The sequence below is a fragment of the Neoarius graeffei genome, chromosome 18 (assembly GCF_027579695.1).
Source record: "Neoarius graeffei isolate fNeoGra1 chromosome 18, fNeoGra1.pri, whole genome shotgun sequence".
Classification (NCBI taxonomy): Eukaryota; Metazoa; Chordata; class Actinopteri; order Siluriformes; family Ariidae; genus Neoarius; species Neoarius graeffei.
Window position 1 is genome coordinate 25725316 of NC_083586.1, and position 18247 is coordinate 25743562.

Genomic DNA, 18247 nt, shown 5'->3' on the forward strand with positions numbered 1-18247 from the left:
GTACCTTCATCTCACACTGAAAAAAAAAAATCCAACCTTGAATTAAAATACATTTATTCAGAGAAAAACAAATCCCTCATCAAGAAATAATTATTTTCAACAAAAACACATGTGCCACTGTTATTGGCACACCTGCATTTAATACTTTGTACAACCTCCCTTTGCCAGTAAAACAGCACTGATTATATAAATTAATTAAGCACATAAAATAATTCTTTCTTCATGAGGGATTTGTTTTTCTCTGAATACATTTATTTCAATTAAAGGTTGTATTTTTCTCATTTTTTCAGTATGAGATGAAGCTACTTCACCAAAAAGTGGATTTTTTCCCCTAACCCTTGTTGCTAATCTTTACAAGGGGTGCCAGTAATTGTGGAGGGCACTGTATGCTTCAGATCACTGTCTTGTTGGAACACCCAGTTGCAACCAAGTTTTAACTTTCTGGTTAACTGAGGTGTTGCTTTAGGTGTTGCTTCAGTATTTCTAGATAATCCACTTTCCTCATGATGGCATCGATTGTCTGAAGTGCATCAATCCCTTTGCAAAATGCCCCCACAGCAGGATGCTGCCACCCCCATGTTTCACAGCTGGATAGTGTTCTTAGGATTAAAAGCCTGATCCTTTCTCCTGCATATATAGCACTGATGATTCTGGCCAAGAATGTTAAATTTTTGTTTTGTCGGACCAGAGAACTCTTCTCCATAAGGTTGGTGCTCACTTGCAAAATTCAGTTTGACTTTTTTGTGCAGGTCTTAGTAGGGGCTCTTTAATGGCAGGTATACTTTGTGCAATTTTGGGATGTCCCAGAGGAAAGATGAAAGAAATATGGCAGTATGTTTTGTTATGGTTCCAAAAGGTGGTCCTGTGTTACACTGTGCCAAGATAACCATTGTCATGGTCTTGCAACCAAAGATAGCCTGGGACAAAATTCTGACATTGTCAGAAATTTAGAATGACCATCTCACAACATGACTGCTGCAATGACCTACAGTGGATATAAAAAAGTGTACACACCCCGTTAAAATGACAGGTTTTTGTGATGTAAAAAAATCAGACCACGATAAATAATTTCAAAACTTTTCCCACCTTTAATGTGACCTGTATTGTAAAACTGTACAATTCAATTGAAAAACAAACAAATCTGTTGGGGGAAAAGCATAAAAAAAAAACCATACAATAAGCTGGTTGCATAAGTGTGCACACCCTTAAACTAATACTTTGTTGAAGCACCTTTTGATTTAATTACAGCAGTCAGTCTTTTTGGGTACACACCTGCCATCAATTAAAATGACTCTGATTAACCCCAAATAAAATTCAGACATTTACTCAGTTGCATCCTCCAGCAAAAGCCAGGGTTCGCAGAGAGCTTACAAAGCATCAAAAGGGATCTCACTGTTGAAAAGTATCAGTCAGGAGAAGGGTACAAAAAATTTTCTATGGCATTAGATATACCATGGAGCACAGTGAAGACAATTATCAAGAAGTGGAGAAAATATGGGACAACAGCGACATTACCGAGAATTGAACGTCCCTCCAAAATCGATGAAAAGACAAGACAAAAACTAGTTAGGGAGGCTGCCAAGAGGCCTACAACAACACTGAAGGAGCTGCAGAAATTTCTGGTAAGTACTGGTTGTGTACTACATGTGACAACAATCTTCCGTATTCTCCATATGTCTGGACTATGGGGTAGGGTCAAAGAAAAACTTCCAGGCACAGCTAAATTTTGCAAAAAACAAAACAAAACCATCAACTCTCTCAAAAGCATGTGGGAAAATGTGTTATGGTCTGATGAAACCAAGGTTAAACTTTTTGACCACAATTCCAAAAGGTATGTTTGGTGCAAAAACAACACTGCACATCACCAAAAGAACACCATACACACAGTGAAGCATGATGGTGGCAGCATCATGTTTGGGGGTTGTTTTTCTTCAGCTGGAACAGGGGCTTTAGTCAAGGTGGAGGGAATTATGAACAGTTCTAAATACCAGTCAATTTTGGTCCAAAACCTTCAGGTGTCTGCTAGAAAGCTGAAGATGAAGAGGAATTTCATCTTTCAGCATGACAATGACCGCCCAAAAAAGGTTTTGGAATGGCCCAGCCAGAGCCCAGACCTAAATCGAATTGAAAATCTGTGGGGTGACCTGAAGAGGGCTGTGCACAAGAGATGCCCTCGCAATCTGACAGATTTGGAGCACTTTTGCAAGGAAGAGTGGGCAAATATTGCCAAGCCTAGATGTGGCAGGCTGATAGACTCCGACCCAAAAAGACTGAATGCTGTAATTAAATCAAAAGGTGCTTCAACAAAGTATTAGTTTAAGAGTATGCACACTTATGCAACCAGCTTATTGTATGTTGGTTTTTTTTTTATGTTTTTCCCCCGGGGCGGCACGGTGGTGTAGTGGTTAGCGCTGTCGCCTCACAGCAAGAAGGTCCGGGTTCGAGCCCCATGGCCAGCGAGGACCTTTCTGTGTGGAGTTTGCATGTTCTCCCCGTGTCCGCGTGGGTTTCCTCCGGGTGATCCGGTTTCCCCCACAGTCCAAAGACATGCAGGTTAGGTTAACTGGTGACTCTAAATTGACCGTAGGTGTGAATGCGAGTGTGAATTGTTGTCTGTGTCTATAGGCCCTTTTTCAGTTCACTTCAGCTCGCTTCAGCCCGACACGGCTCGCGTTTCGACTATCTAAAAACAGCACGACTCAGCTCGCTTCAGCCCTGCTTAGCCCCCAAAACTCGCACCGTTTTGGAGTAGGGCTGAAGCGAGCCAAACCGAGCTGAGTGAGGCTAGGGGCGTGAGGAGACACTCCCTTGTGCACTGATTGGTGAGGAGGAGTGTCCCCACACGCCCCACGAGCACGCTGGGATCTGTAAACACCGTAAACCCGGAAGAAGGAGAATTACGAATTACGAGAATTATGAAGCCTTATGCGCCTCGCCTCATCTATACGCTCTTGCCAGTATCTGTTGGCGTTGTCGGTGACAACAAGCCACAGCACCAAGACCAGCAACACTAACGACTCCATGTCCTCCATGTTTATTGTTTACTCTCCGGGTTGTGAGACTACCGCTTAAAAGCTCACTGATGTCACTGTTTGCGCCGCCTAACGACATCACGTGACGTCCACCCACTTTCGCTAACTCCACCCAATGTGTCCACCCACTTCCAGCCAGCACGGTTCAGCGCGGTTGTAGTCGAAATGCAACTCCAACAGCCCCACTCGGCTCGACTCAGCCCGACTCAGCACGGCACGGCTCAGCAGCGTTGGTAGTGGAAAAGCGGCATATGTGTCAGCCCTGTGATGACCTGGCGACTTGTCCAGGGTGTACCCCGCCTTTCGCCCATAGTCAGCTGGGATAGGCTCCAGCTTGCCTGCAACCCTGTAGAACAGGATAAAGCGGCTAGAGATAGTGAGATGAGATGAGATGTTTTTCCCCCTAACAGATTTGTTTGTTTTTCAACTGAATTGTTCAGGTTATAGGTCACATTAAAGGTGGGAAAATTTTTTAAATTATTTATCACGGTCTCATTTTTTTTACATCAGAAAAACCTATCATTTTAACGGGTTGTGTACACTTTTTATATCCACTGTATGTCTACCAATAGGAAATTAAATAACACAATGATCAATGCAACACTGGTGCCAAACCAGCAAGGGCTCAATTCCTGCTTAGCTTCACCGTTCACCACTATAGCAGCACAGATGGATGACGCACACTGATGACACACTTGTCTATTAACTTGCATCATAGCTGATGATTCAATAGGTGTTATCATCATACAGTTTACAAACATCAAACTTGATGTCATACCCAAGTTTATTTGATCCACGTCACATAGCATGGCTTGCAATAAACTTATATGATCTGATGAAATCTCACAGTCTGTAGGCACCATAAGACCCTTTTTAGGTCAATGGCCAATTACCTAAATTTCTTAATGGTACCTGATTCTTCCAACTCCTTCAACAGTTCCTTTGTAGTAGTCTTGGGGTTCAGCTGAACTTTCAGAATCAACGTTTGTTTACTGTTCACTTGAAATGATGCAATCAAGATGTGATTGAAGTGTAGAAGTTCAGCTTTAATTCAAGGAGTTTAACAAAAATATTGCTTTAATCATTTAGGAATTACAGCGATTTTTACATCATCCTGCCATTTTCACAGGCTCAAAATTAATGGGGCAAACTCACATAATTACAAATATATGGATTATTTTTAATACACAGATGCAAATTCCTTGCAGTCACTGACTGCATGAAACCTGAAAACCAATGAACAAATACTGAGTTTCCTCCATTGAGGTGCTTGGCCAGGCCTTTAACTACAGCTGACTTCAGTTGCTGCTTATCTGTGGGTCTTTCTGCCTTCAGTTTTGTCTTCAGTAAGTGAAAGGCATGCTTGATTGGGTTGAGGTCAGGTAACTGACTCAGCTATTTAAGAACATTCAATTTCTTTGCCTTCAGAAGCTCTTGGGTTGCTTTTGTGACATGTTTTGTGTGGTTATCTATCTGTGGGCAGCACAGTGGTGTAGTGGTTAGCACTGTCGCCTCACAGCAAGAAAGTTCTGGGTTCTAGTCCAGTGGCTGACAGGGGCCTGTCTGTGTGCAGTTTGCATGTTCTCCCTGTGTCTGTGTGGGTTTGCTCTGGTTTCCCCCACAGTCCAAAGAAATGCAGGCTAGGCTAATTGGGGGCTCTAAATTGACCATGAGTGTGAATGGTTGTGAAGTTGTGACAGGCCTAGCAAGCCGGCGGTAGGTTAAGTGTGTGTGTGTGTGTGTGTGTGTGTGTGCTCTTGATAGATGCAGACAGCCTTGTAAGAGGGTGGTAACTGATAGGTCAATGGCCTACAGGGTGTCAGGATGGAAAAAAAAATCCATCTGTACTGTGAAGCACCATCCTATCAGTTTTGCAGCATTTGACTAAATCTGTGCAGAAAGTATAGCTCTATATATTTCAGAATTCATCCTGCTACTTCAGTCAGCATTCATATCATTAATAAACACCAGTGATCCCGTTCCATTGGCAGCCATACTGTATACATCCCATGTCACTACCTCCATCATGTTTGACAGATGATGTGGTATGCTTTGGACCATGAGCCCTTCATTTCCTTCTCCATATTCTTCTCTTTCAATTATTCTGGTATAAATTAATCTTGGTTTCGTTTGGCCGAATAATCTTGTCCCAGAATTGGTCAGACTTCTAAGTCTAATTTGATCTTTGTGTCTCTTGATTGTAGACAATGATATGCCTACCTCCTCAAGAATGTTCCTGAATTGGCTAAATGCTGTGAAGGGGTTTTTTTTTCCACCAAGGAAAGAATTCTGTGATCATCTACTTTAGTTGTCTTTCATGATCTTCCAGGGTCTTTTGGTGTGACTGAGCTCACCAGAACATTCCTTCTATTTAAGAACGTACCAGATTGTTGATTTGGACACCTTTAAAGGGCATATCATGGGTAAATTCATGAGCAAGATCAATGTAATTCTCCTATTTTATATTAAACTTTGGTCAAATATCTGTAACATTCTGCATTTTCTGCATTTTTTTTACCTTGCGCAATACCAGAAAAATTCAGTTGAAATCAAGCCATTTGAGGCAAATTGGTCCGACTCTGAAAAAACTTGGCATTTGAATTTCCTGGCAAACACTGATTTTCGTGACATCATCTGCAGGACGCCTCCTTCTGAATTAGGGCTGCGTACCTAAACGTAACATCAGGTACAGGTACAGAGGTTTAGGTACAGGTCCGGACCTGTACCTGTACCTGAACAATTTGACAAATTCTTCTGAACTTCTTCAATAATGACAGAAACATTAATAAACTGTTGACAACTTGTCAGTATCTTTATTCAAAGAAAACCTATCATAACTAGGTTTCCTACCTCACTTCTCAGTCACCCTCTCAGTCTCACACTTAGTTAACTTGAGACAAAAAGTCATAAGTTGTCTCACAGCGAGAAGTGACTACACTAGAGTACTACAGACTACGCGCAGTCATTACACAAAGCAACAAAGGCCGCCAATGCCAGCAAAGGAAAAATGGCTGACCTGCTTTTGAGTCTTTTTGACCAATCAGAACGCTGGATCAGCCAAGCTCTCGCAATGTCTCGTGAGACTGTGGCAAGAGGATCTCAAATCAAAGATGGCTCTGATTTCAAGTTTCAGCGCGGCATTTTACGTCTTTTCCAGTGCTAAATTTTTGTCTTTGTGGTAGGATTTACACATCTTCAGTCACAAAATAAGCATATACTTGGTGTAAATTTATATCGGTACAGTACCGGTACTTGATGATCCGGTATTTTGGACCTGTACCGAATCGATTTTCACGGTACAGTACCGGTACACAGTACCGGTACGCAGCCCTATTCTGAATCCTACGTCAGTGCTGGTTTATTTATGAGAAAACGACCTGGTGGTTTTCTGCAAATTTCCTCAACGCTATCACGTAATTATTAAAAATGGTTAATAGATGTATCGTAGGAGGGTGTAGCAACACCAATCTTGATGGGATTAGTACTCATCGTTTCCCAAAAGACTGGGCAATGAGAGAGAAATGGGAGCGCTTCATCTACACAGGCTGTGCACTGAAACTGCGCGGCCTGCTCACGCTTCCGCAGATAACGTCACGATTCTGGCTCCAGACTCCCTTGGGATTTTTCCAGACGCGTTTTTTTTTTTTTCTGCTGTAGACAGGTGGCCTTGTGCAAAATTACCCTTCTGGATAAGTGTGTAAAGGGACATACTTTCATATAAAAAAAAATTAAATTGGTCCAGAATATGCCCTTTAAAGCTTCTGCTATCTCTCTGATAGGTCTGTTTTGTTTGTTTGTTTAGCCTCATGATGGCCTCCTTCACTTGAATTAACACCTTTTCGGACTGCATATAGACAGTTCACATGAACAGATACTAAATGCAAATTCAACATTTTAATCAACTCCAGACCTTTTGTCTCCTTAATATGTCATAAAATAACAGAAAATAAAGGAATCAGGTCATGCCTAGCCAAGAAACTGCTGACTGCTTACAAGTCAATTGTCCAATTACTTTTGACCCTGCAAAAGTGGAGGGAATATTATATATAAATTAATGTAATTCCTAAATGGTTAATGCAATATTTTTGTGAAACCCATTAACCCATTTAACAAAAATATGAAAATAAGATTTAAGATTGATGTGTAGACTTTAAAATCAATCACATCTTGATTCCTTCATTTCAAATTCATTGTGATCACATACAGAGGTTAAATTACAAAATCGGTGTCACTGTCGAAATACTTATATGTAGAGTACTTATATGTAGAGTTGGCCTCAACTCTATATATAAAAATGCAGACATACAAAAGATGTAAAACTCAACTGGCTGAATTAATTTTCCAAGTGCATTCTGGCTCACATTATTTAGCATTCAGTGATTTTTGAATTTCCTGACATCTGAAAATATGAAGAGTTTGGTTCCAAAATGCAGTAAATCCACTGTAACAAAGTTGAGAAAAAAAAAAGTTTTCTTCACCAAAAAAAAATGGTAGCATGAAAACCACTATTTTCTGTTTGAAACTTTAATAGAACATGAGGTGTAACTGCATGAAAAATGCAAATCTAGATTTTTAAATTTTTGTTGAAAAAACTGCTTTTTTTCACCCAAAATGTGATAAATCCATTACATCAGTAAAAACGACGTGTGTGTGTGTGTGTGTGTGTGTGTGAGTGAGAGAGAGAGAGAGAGAGAGAGAGAGAGAGAGAAATAGAACAAGAAGTAAAGTTGATCTATACATATGACAACCTCTGAACTTGTACCATCTCTTGTACTGGACCACAGATTTTTCATTCATTTTGTCATCAACAAGTCCCAATCTATTTTACACACAAAGCTCTGAGGAATGTTAATAGACCCAGTCAGATGTTTACAATGATTTTTTTTTAAAGGACAAACGTGTTATTCTGAACAAAAAAATTTTTTTTGAATTTTGTACACTTTATACAGCATGTCCAGTTAAATTCATAGCGCAGCAGAGCTCAGCGCGAAATACAGCTCCATATTAAGAGAAAGCATCGTTCTGATTTTTTGATGGCTTTTACGGCCATAGGGAACCCAAAGATAAGCACAAGGCAACAGTTCTTAAACACTTGACCCCTGGACAACAAAATTTGCATCTTTATTTACATAAGACAGATGGGTTTTTATCCAGCACTTATTTTTAATTTGCTTTTTTTTAAAAATAATGCAGGATTATTCACCTAACACCTTTTACACTCACCGGGAGCTCTGCTTTTCGGCAGTGTCTATATATAAGTGGCATATCTAGATCCCAGGAACACAGCCACTGGGGGTGCATAAGCGTATTTTTGGTGCCGGTCCCAAGCCTGGATAAATTGGAGAGGGTTGCGTCAGGAAGGGCATCTGGCGTAAAACTGTGCCAAATCTAACATGCGGAATGAAAAGAGAAATACCATACCGGATCGGTCGGGGCCTGGGTTAACAACGACCGCCTCTGGTACTGTTGGTCAACAGGGTGCCGGTGGAAAGTGTGCTACTGTTGCGCCAAAACGGAGAAGGGGGGGTGTTAGGAGAGAGCGTGAAAGATGGAAAGATGGAAGCCTAGAATTGAGGGTAGGAACACTGAATGTGGGAACACTGACTGGCAGAGCGAGAGTTAGCAGGTATGATGGAAAGAAGGAAGTTGGACATTTTGTGTGTGCAGCAGACGAGATGGAAAGGAAGCAAGGCTAAGAACATTGGAGATGGATGCAAGTTGTTTTATTATGGAGTGGATGGAAAGAGAAATGGTGTTGGTATTGTTCTGAGGGGAGAGTTAGTCAACAGTGTGATTGATGTGAAGAGGGTGTCAGATAGAGTGATAGGCATGAAGTTGGAGATTCAAGGAGTGGTAATCAATCAATGTTGTGTGTGCGTATGCCCCACAGGTTGGATGTGAGAATGAAGAGAGTCTTTCTGGGAAAAGATGGATGAAGTGGTAGAAAGTATACCGAGGAAGGAGCGCATGCTGATAGGAGCAGATTTCAATGGACATGTTGGAGAGGGAAACAGAGGAGATGAGGACGTGATGGGCAGATATGGTGTAAGAGAGAGAAATGTGGAAGGGCAAATGGTGGTTGATTTTTCAAAGAGGATGAATTTGGCAATAGTCAATACATACTTCGAGAAGAAAGAGCAGCACAGGGTGATGTTTAAGAGTGGAGGAAGATCTACAGAGGTGGACTACATACTCTGCAGAAGGGGTAACCTGAAGGAGATTGGAGACTGTAAATTGATGGCGGGGAGAGTGTAGCTAGACAACATCAAGTGGTCGTGTGCAGGATGAGCTTGAAAGTGAAAAAGAGGAAGCATGAAATAATGGAGCCGAAGATTAAGTAGTGGAAACTAAAAAGAGGTTGAACATCAGAAGGAGTTTAGGGAAGAAATGAGACGAGCATTGAGTGGTCATGGAAGTCTACCAGAAGATTGGAATACTACTGCTGTACTAGTAAGAGAGGCAGCAAGGAAGGTGCTAGGGTGGTCATCGGGAAGGAGGAAGGAAGACAAGGAGACATGGTGGTGGAACAAAGAAGTGCAGGAAATTATAAAAGAGAAGAGGCTAGCTGTCACGACCTTGTCTGTTTTGGGGTGTCTTTAGCTCCACCCTGGTCTGTGTGTTGCTTAATGTGTAATCAACAGGTGACTGGTCCAGGTGTGGAGGATTGTAGATAATGGGGGCTTGGCCTATAAAAGGTCTCCCGAGAAGGCAAGAGGGAGCTTCCTCCTTCATTTTGGTTTGGTTAAACTAATTTGTACACAGACCATAACACATTACATTTTTATTTTACATATTACTGATATTCTTTCATTATTTAAATAAATATTGATATATCGAACGTACTACTTGGTGTGGTCTCCCTTTATGTTGCACTTGCCTTGAGCCAGCAGGTGTAACATATGGGGGCTCGTCCGGGAGAGATTTGGAACCGGTAAGGTTAATTGATAACTCGCTGGTCATTTTGTAGGGTGACCTACATAGTATTATTGTACGTTTAATACATTGTTTCAGTTTTTTCGTTACATTAATTGTTTCCGTTTGGTTGGTTGGGAAGGAGGAAGTCTCATCGTCCTGTTATCAATTGTTTTGATGTCGGGACGAAGCTAATTGCATGTCTGGTGCTGTTTGTACTTGAGGTAATTGTCCCTTGATTGGCGAGGCAACGCAGGTGGATTAGATTCCACTGGAGTAACGTGCCAACCCTGCGGTAGGAGTAGAGCACATAATACTGTTTGTTTTGTTAGTTTGTTATTTTAGTTTTTTGTTTTGGGGAGTCGAATGCGGGGGGTTCTTTTGAACTCAATCGTATGAGGGCTCCTGAAGACTAGTTTAGTCTTAATTAGGGATTTGTGTTGAGTCAGGTGCAGGGCTACTCCTGTGCTGTTGGCCTTTCGTTGATTGTGGGACATGCGCTTCAAGGAATGGTGATCCAGCATGCATGCAGTGTGGTGAGTAATTGGGCATTTGTGACGATGAATTTTTTGTGGAGTTAGTTTGGTAATATTTGGCTTTGTTGTGAAATTGGCATTTGGTAAGTAGTAAGTTTTGTGTGTGCTGCCTCCTCCAAGGGCGTGGATACGCCAGTGGAGGGTGCGAGCGGTATGAAGTTTGAAGATGTAGTAACTGCTGTGTGTAGCGCTTCAGGGAGTTTGTCAGGTGGTGAGAGCTCTGACAAGTCTGAAGTGGCAATAACAGCCATAGGCCATAGTGAAAGCTATGGGCCGTTTATTTCTACAGGTTCTGTGTCGTTGTTGGGTAGCCTGGAGAAGGTGCCTGTAAGGATATTGCACGACACAGGGGCATTTGAGTCATTTATTAGACAGCACATACTTCCATTTAATGAACAGTCCGACACGGGAAGTTGCGTTCTTATTAGGGGGATAGGAATGCAAACCTTTTCAGTTCCATTGCATGAGTTCAGTTTGGATTCAGATTTGGTTAAAGGGGAGGTTACGATGGCTGTTCGGCCCAAGTTGCCAGTAGAGGGGGTTGTTGCCAGTAGAGGGGGTTAATTCTGGGTAACAACCTGGCAGGTGGACGTGTGTGGGCTGAGTCCTCGCCGTCACCTGTGGTAAGCGTGGTGCCATCACCTTGTGTCCCTGATGACTGCGGTGAGTGGTTTCCTGATGTGTTTTGTGCCTGTGCTGTAACTCGTGCGCAGAGTCGCAGGCTCGTAAAGTCCAGTCCAGTGCCTACTTTGCCTCTGTTGCCATCAGTGTTGTCACGAGATGACCTGATTGTAGGGCAGCAAGGGGATGATGAGTTGGCAGATGTGCTGAGGAGTGCTTTATCTGTTGATGACATGGATTCTAGTGAGAGTGGTTATTTTGTCATTGACGGGATATTAGTGCGTAAATGGTCTGCCGTGGGTGATGAGCCTGTATTGCAAATTGTGGTTCCGGTGAAATACCGTGATTTGGTGTTGCAGACAGCTCATGGTGATGTCGCGGGGCACTTTGGTGTCCGCAAGACTTATCAGAGGCTGTTGCGGCACTTTTATTGGCCAAGAATTAAACGGAGTGTGGCTGAGTATGTGAGAACATGTCGTGTGTGCCAGTTAACGGGTAAACCTAATCAGACAATAAAGCCTGCGCCGTTACATCCAATTCCTGTTGTTGGGCAGCCCTTTGAGCATCTTATTGTTGTGTAGGTCCATTGCCACCCTCAAAGTCGGGGTGTGTATACTTGTTGACCGTCATGTGTCAGGCCACACGGTATCCAGCTGCTTATCCGTTACGTGCAATTACCACTCGTTCAGTTATGAAAGCATTGTCTCAGTTCATGTCGATATTTGGAATACCGAAGGTTATGCAGAGTGACCGGGGAAGTAATTTCACTTCAGGTCTGTTTAAGGAAGTTTTGAATCAGCTTCATGTAACACATCGCGTAAGCAGTGCATACCATGCGCAGAGCCAAGGTGCTCTTGAACGGTTCCATTGTACATTAAAATCTTTACTGTGCGCTTACTGCGTTGAGTTGAATAAGGATTGGGAGGAGGGTCTTCCCTGGCTTTTATTAGCTGCACGTGAAGTAACACAGGAAAGTATGGGATTCAGTCCCAATGACCTGGTGTTTGCACACAGGGTTCGGGGCCCTCTCTCTGTGTTAAAACATGAGGTGGAACCAGTGCAACCACCTCAGAACCTAATTGATTTCGTGCATGGGTTTAGACGGAAACTTCTTCTTGCGTGGAAGTTGTCCAAAGAAAAGCTGTCTAGAGCACAAAGGAAAATGAAGCGGCTGTATGATCGTCGCGCTGTGGAGCGTGGGTTTAATGTTGGGGACCAGGTCCTGGCTTTGCTTCCAGTGCCCGGTTCGCCTTTTTGTGCTAAGTTTTCTGGTCAGTATGTTGTTGTGCGTCAGGTAACTGATTTGGATTATTTATTGTCTACTCCTGATCGCAAAAGATCTACCCAGTTGTGCCACATTAATTTGTTAAAGCCATATTATGCTCCCGCTGTGCAGACAGGCTTGAGCAGTGAGAGCGCCAAGTCTGTCGGACTGGTTACGGCGAGCGCATTGAGTGCGAGTGCTGATGTGATTGCAGACCCTGAGGATGCATTCTCTTCTGGTGCGGTGCTGCAACCTCGTCTTAAAAATTCTGAGTTGTTGTCCAATTTGGATAGGTTGTTCGGTCACCTTTCTCTTGGACAGCAAAGCCAGTTGAAGTCTTTAATTCTTCAGTTTGATGTCTTGTTTTCTGATGTTCCTAGTTGCACAAATGTAATTCAACACGACATTGTGGTTGAGGATGTACAACCCATTCGTCAACGTTTTTACAGAATTCCGCCCGAGAAAGAGAAACATTTAGAAGCGGAGGTACGCTATTTGTTGGATCATGGTTTGGCTAAGCCTTCTTATTCTAGCTGATCTTCACCTTGTTTGTTGGTAGCCAAGCCGGATAACACTTTTCGGTTTTGCACCGACTATCGTAAGGTGAACAAGGTGACAAAGCCCGACTCGTTCCCTCTTCCACGGATGGAAGACTGTATTGATCAGGTGGGTTTGGCACGCTTTGTCAGCAAGTTCGATCTATTAAAAGGGTACTATCAAGTCCCACTGACATCGTGAGCACAAGAAATTTCTGCGTTTATTACACCGTCAGGTTTATACTCTTATAACGTTATGAGTTTTGGTTTGCGCAACGCTCCTTCCACTTTTCAGCGGTTAATGAATCGTGTTATCGCTGGGCTAGAAGGTTGCGCAGTATATCTTGACGACGCAGTAATTTATAGTAACACTTGGGAGGAACATCTGTCCCACATCCGTGCATTTTTTGTTTGGTTACTGTACGTGAGGCAAAACTTAAAGTGAATCTCGCGAAATACGAGTTTGCCCAGGCTACTGTGGTGTACCTTGGTAAGGTCGTCGGACAAGGGCAGGTTTGTCCAGTTAGAGCCAAGGTGCAGGCAATTGATGAATTTCCCCCACCTACCACAAAGAAAGAGTTGATGAGGTTTTTGGGGATGGTGGGTTATTACCGCAGTTTTTGTTCGAACTTTTCCACTATCGTTGCTCCGTTGACTGCACTGCTTAGGAAAAAGGTTAAGTTTGAGTGGACGTCGGAATGTCAGTCTGCATTTGAGAATTCGAAGTTGCTCTTGAGCACCGCGCCTGTTCTTGCTGCCCCCCGGCTTGATATGCCTTTCGAGTTGCAAGTGGATGCAAGGCAAGTGGGCGCGGCAGCGGTTTTGTTAGTCTGACGACAGTGGTGTTCGTCGTCCAGTTTGTTACTTTTCCAGAAAATTCAATAAGCATCAAGTAAATTATTCGGTTATAGAAAAGGAAGCGTTAGCTTTGGTTTGGGCATTGCAACATTTAGACGTTTATGTGGGGGGAGGAGTACGGCCCGTGGTGGTCTATTCTGACCACAACCCGCTAACGTTCCTTCATTCGTTGCAGAATCCCAACCAGCGCCTTATGCGTTGGGCGTTGTTTCTACAGCCGTATAATTTGGATATCCGTCATATTAGGGAGGTGGAGAACATTATGGCTGACGCTTTGTCGCGGTCCCCTTGTGATGTGTGATTGCTCTGTCATAATCCAGTGTGTTCTGTGTTTCTCTTATTTCAGCCCGTCTTAAATTGCTGCCTGGCACCAAGGTGTGCTGATTGGTTGGGATGGGGAGCTGCAGGACAGTGGAAAGTGGATGGGTATTTCACAGTCACTGTAGTATGACTGATTTAAGTTTTTAAATCAAGTAATTTTTAAATTGTGCAGAGACTCACTGAGGTGTGTCTCTGTTTTAAGGAGGGGGGTGTCACGACCTTGTCTGTTTTGGGGTGTCTTTAGCTCCACCCTGGTCCGTGTGTTGCTTAATGTGTAATCAACAGGTGACTGGTCCAGGTGTGGAGGATTGTAGATAATGGGGGCTTGGCCTATAAAAGGTCTCCCGAGAAGGCAAGAGGGAGCTTCCTCCTTCATTTTGGTTTGGTTAAACTCATTTGTACACAGACCATAACACATTACATTTTTATTTTACATATTACTGATATTCTTTCATTATTTAAATAAATCTCGATATATTGAACGTACTACTTGGTATGGTCTCCCTTTATGTTGCACTTGCCTTGAGCCAGCAGGTGTAACACTAGCAAAGAAGAATTAGGATGAGCAGAGAGACGAGGAAAGCAGGCGGTTATACAGAGAGACGAGACAGAAGGCAAAAAGAGCGGTAGCGAAGGCGAAAGCAGATGCATACCAAGAGTTGTACGAAAGACTGGAGACCAAAGAAGGCGAGAAAGACCTGTACAGACTAGCTAGGCAGAGAAACAGGGAAGCGAGGGATGTACAGCAGGTAAGAGTGATGAAAGATGTAAATGGAAATGTGCTGACAAACAAAGAGAGTGTATTAAGAAAATGAAAAGAGTACTTTGAGGATTTATTAAATGAGGAGAATCCAAGAGAGAAAAGGTCAGATTCATTGGAGACCGCAAATCAGGAACCAGAGTTGGTTAGTAAGGATGAGGTGAGGGCAGCCATGAAAAGAATGAAGACTGGGAAAGCAGTCGGACCAGATGGTATCCCGATTGAGGCTTGGAGATGTTTGGGTGAGATGGCTGTGGAGTTCCTAACGAGATTGTTTGTTTAATAAGATCCTAGAGAATGAGAAAATGCCAAATGAATAGAGAAAGTGTGCTAGTCCCAATATACAAGAATAAGGGAGATATACAGAGCTGCAGTAATTACAGAGGAATAAAATTGATGAGCCACACCATGAAGCTATGGGAAAGAGTATTGGAGGCGAGACTGAGAAGAGAGGTAGCAATCTGTGAACAGCAGTACGGGTTTATGCCAAGGAAGAGCACATCGGATGCAATTTTTGCTCTAAGAATGTTAATGGAGAAGTACAGAGAAGGCCAGAGAAAGCTACATTGTGTGTTTGTAGACTTGGAGAAGGCATACGATAGAGTGCCAAGAGATGAGTTATGGTATTGTATGAGAAAGTGTGGAGTGAATGAGAAGTATATTAGAGTGGTGCAAGACATGTATGAGAACACTCACTACGTTTACATGCACATAGAGAGAATCGAATTTCTGCCGTTGCTCGACTGAAATCGAAGTTCAAAATGCCATGTATACACCTTAATTCGGCTGAAATTGAACCGAACTTGATTTCTTGGAATCGAGCTACACGACCTAGATTATGCGATTTCTGCCGAGCTACTTAGTGCATGTATACCCTATCGAGCTACGTATTCGAGCTACTTACTTCAGCACTGCCCCTTCCGGAAGTGACAAGACCACAAGGGAAACACAACAGCCTCGGTCGGCATGACAACGAATCATGACAACGGCATGAATCTTTTCTTTTTGTGGCATTGTTTGCACTGTTAAAATTTAGCTCACTTACTGTATCACCAAATACATCTGTACAGCTGTTGCATAGCTGTGAATTGTGTCGAAAAAACAGCCTCGGTCGGCATGACACTTCACCTTAGCCGCCCACTTTATTAGGAACACTTCTGTTCGTACATACAAACTACAAACACTCTTCTTAGAGTTTAGAGTTTATTTTATTTTTAAAAGGGACAGTGTACAAATTAAACATTATCCTTGTGGTAAGGACAGATGTCTGTACCAGGTTATAGCAGTGCATGCTAATTTCCGCCTGTAGTCACTTTGTTTATACTCTTGAATAGCTCTTCTTCATGACGACAACCGGAAGTGTACCAACACGATGGGGCGTGTAGCGCCACCTGTGGCTCGGGTGCACAATGCACCTCATAACAATAGCTCGATTTAAAACTGTGCATGTAGGATTGGATTTCTCTGGCACCCTGCTGGGACCTTCAGCTCGATTACCGACAGCAGCTCGATTTGGATGTGCATGTAAACGTAGTCAGTGAAACAGCAGTGAGGTGTGCAGTTGGAATGACTGAATGGTTCAAGGTGAAGGTGGGACTCCATCAAGGATCTGCTTTGAGTCCTTTTTTGTTTGCCATAGTGATGGATAGCTTGACGGACGAAGTGAGGCAAGAGTCACTATGGAACATGTTTGCGGATGATATTGTGATATGTGGTGAAAGTAGAAAGGAGGTTGAGCTGGGTTTGGAGAGATGGAGGTATGCATTGGAACGAAGAGGAATGAAGGTGAGCAGGAGCAAAACAGAATACATGTGCATCATTGAGAATGGATATAAGAGTGTAGTGAAGATGCAAGGAGCAGACATAAAAAAAAAGTTGGTGAATTCAAGTACCTGGCGTCAACTGTGGAGGAAAATGGGGGCTGCGATAGTGAGGTGAGAAAAAGAGAGTGCAGGCAGGGTGGAGCACTTGGAGAAGGATTTTGGGAGTCATTTGTGATAGGAAAGTCCCAGCAAAAGTGAAAGGTAAGATGTATAAGAGAGTAGTGAGACGAGCTGTGATGTATGGATTGGAGACCGTACCCTTAACAAAGAGGCAGGAGGCAAAGTTGGAGGTGGTGGAGTTGAGGATGTTAAGGTTTGCGATGGGAGTGACAAGGTTGGACAGGATAAGGAACGAGTACATCAGAGGGACAACACATGTAGAGAGCGTGGGAATTAAGCTAAGAGAGATGAGACTGAGATGGTATGGGCACATCCTGAGAAGAGATGCAGAGCATGTGGGAAGGAGAATGTTGAGGATGGAGCTGCCAGGCACACAAAAACAAGGAAGGCCAAAGAGGAGATACATGGATGTGGTGAGAGAGGACATGAAAGTGGCAAGTGTGGTAGAGAAGGATGCGGAAGACAGGGAGCAATGGAGACAAAAGATCCGCTGTGGCGACCCCTAATCAGGAGCAGCCAAAAGAAGAAGATGATCTAGATCCCAGGAATAATCAGATGCAATCAAAGTGGAAAATAGCACTGGACCACATTCTCAACTGAAATAGCATAAAACATTAAGATAAGTAATGTTTGATTCCATCAAATTTATTCATTTATTTTGTTCAAAATCTCAAAGATGGGGATTCTCTGTGAGATTGACAGTCAGTGGGAGCTGCTATTACTGTTTCCGTATTTGAATGGTGTGCTGTGATTGGTCGAGTGGAGAAATCACGTTCTGCTGAAAATCAATACTGGCATGTGTCGCATTTTGGAAAGAAAGGGGACATGCAATGCAGAGAAATGTGGCAGACATTGTATTTTTCATCAAATTGATTTTAGAACTTTGAAGAGCGCTCAAATGCCAAACTTCTTTTGAGGATAACTTTTTTTTTTTTTTAAATGGCACTTATCACATTTTGGAACCAGACTCTTGATATGCTTGTATTACAATAATAATATAATGAGTTTTTCTAACTAATATGTATTCTAACGTGGCTTAACCACAAAATGTAACCAATTTGTTTTTGCCCCCTAAGATAGGTAAAAGCTTTTACACCTACAGTGTCTTGAAAAAGTATCCATCCCCCTTGGTGTTTGTCCTGTTTTGTTGCATTACAAGATGGAATTAAAATGGATTTTTGGAGGGTTAACACCATTTTATTTACACAACATGCCTACAACTAAGTGCAAATTGTTGTTTTATTGTGGACACAAACAGTAATTAAGATGAATAAACAGAATTCTGGAGTGTGCATAGGTATTCACCCCCTTTCATATGAAACCCCTAAATAAGAGCTGATCCAACCAATTCACTTCATGTCACATGATTAGTTGATTAAGATCCACCTGTGTGCAATCAAATGTCACATGATCTGTCACATAATGTCTGTATAAATCAACCTGTTCTGGAAGGACCCTGACTCT

At 42.7% G+C, this 18247-nt stretch overlaps 1 protein-coding gene across 1 annotated transcript in view; it reads right to left on the reverse strand.

Moving 5' to 3' along the window:
* cfap221 (cilia and flagella associated protein 221) overlaps window positions 1–18247 on the reverse strand; it is a 165795-nt gene that overhangs the window by 52705 nt on the left and 94843 nt on the right. The gene's annotated exons all lie outside the window — the stretch shown is intronic.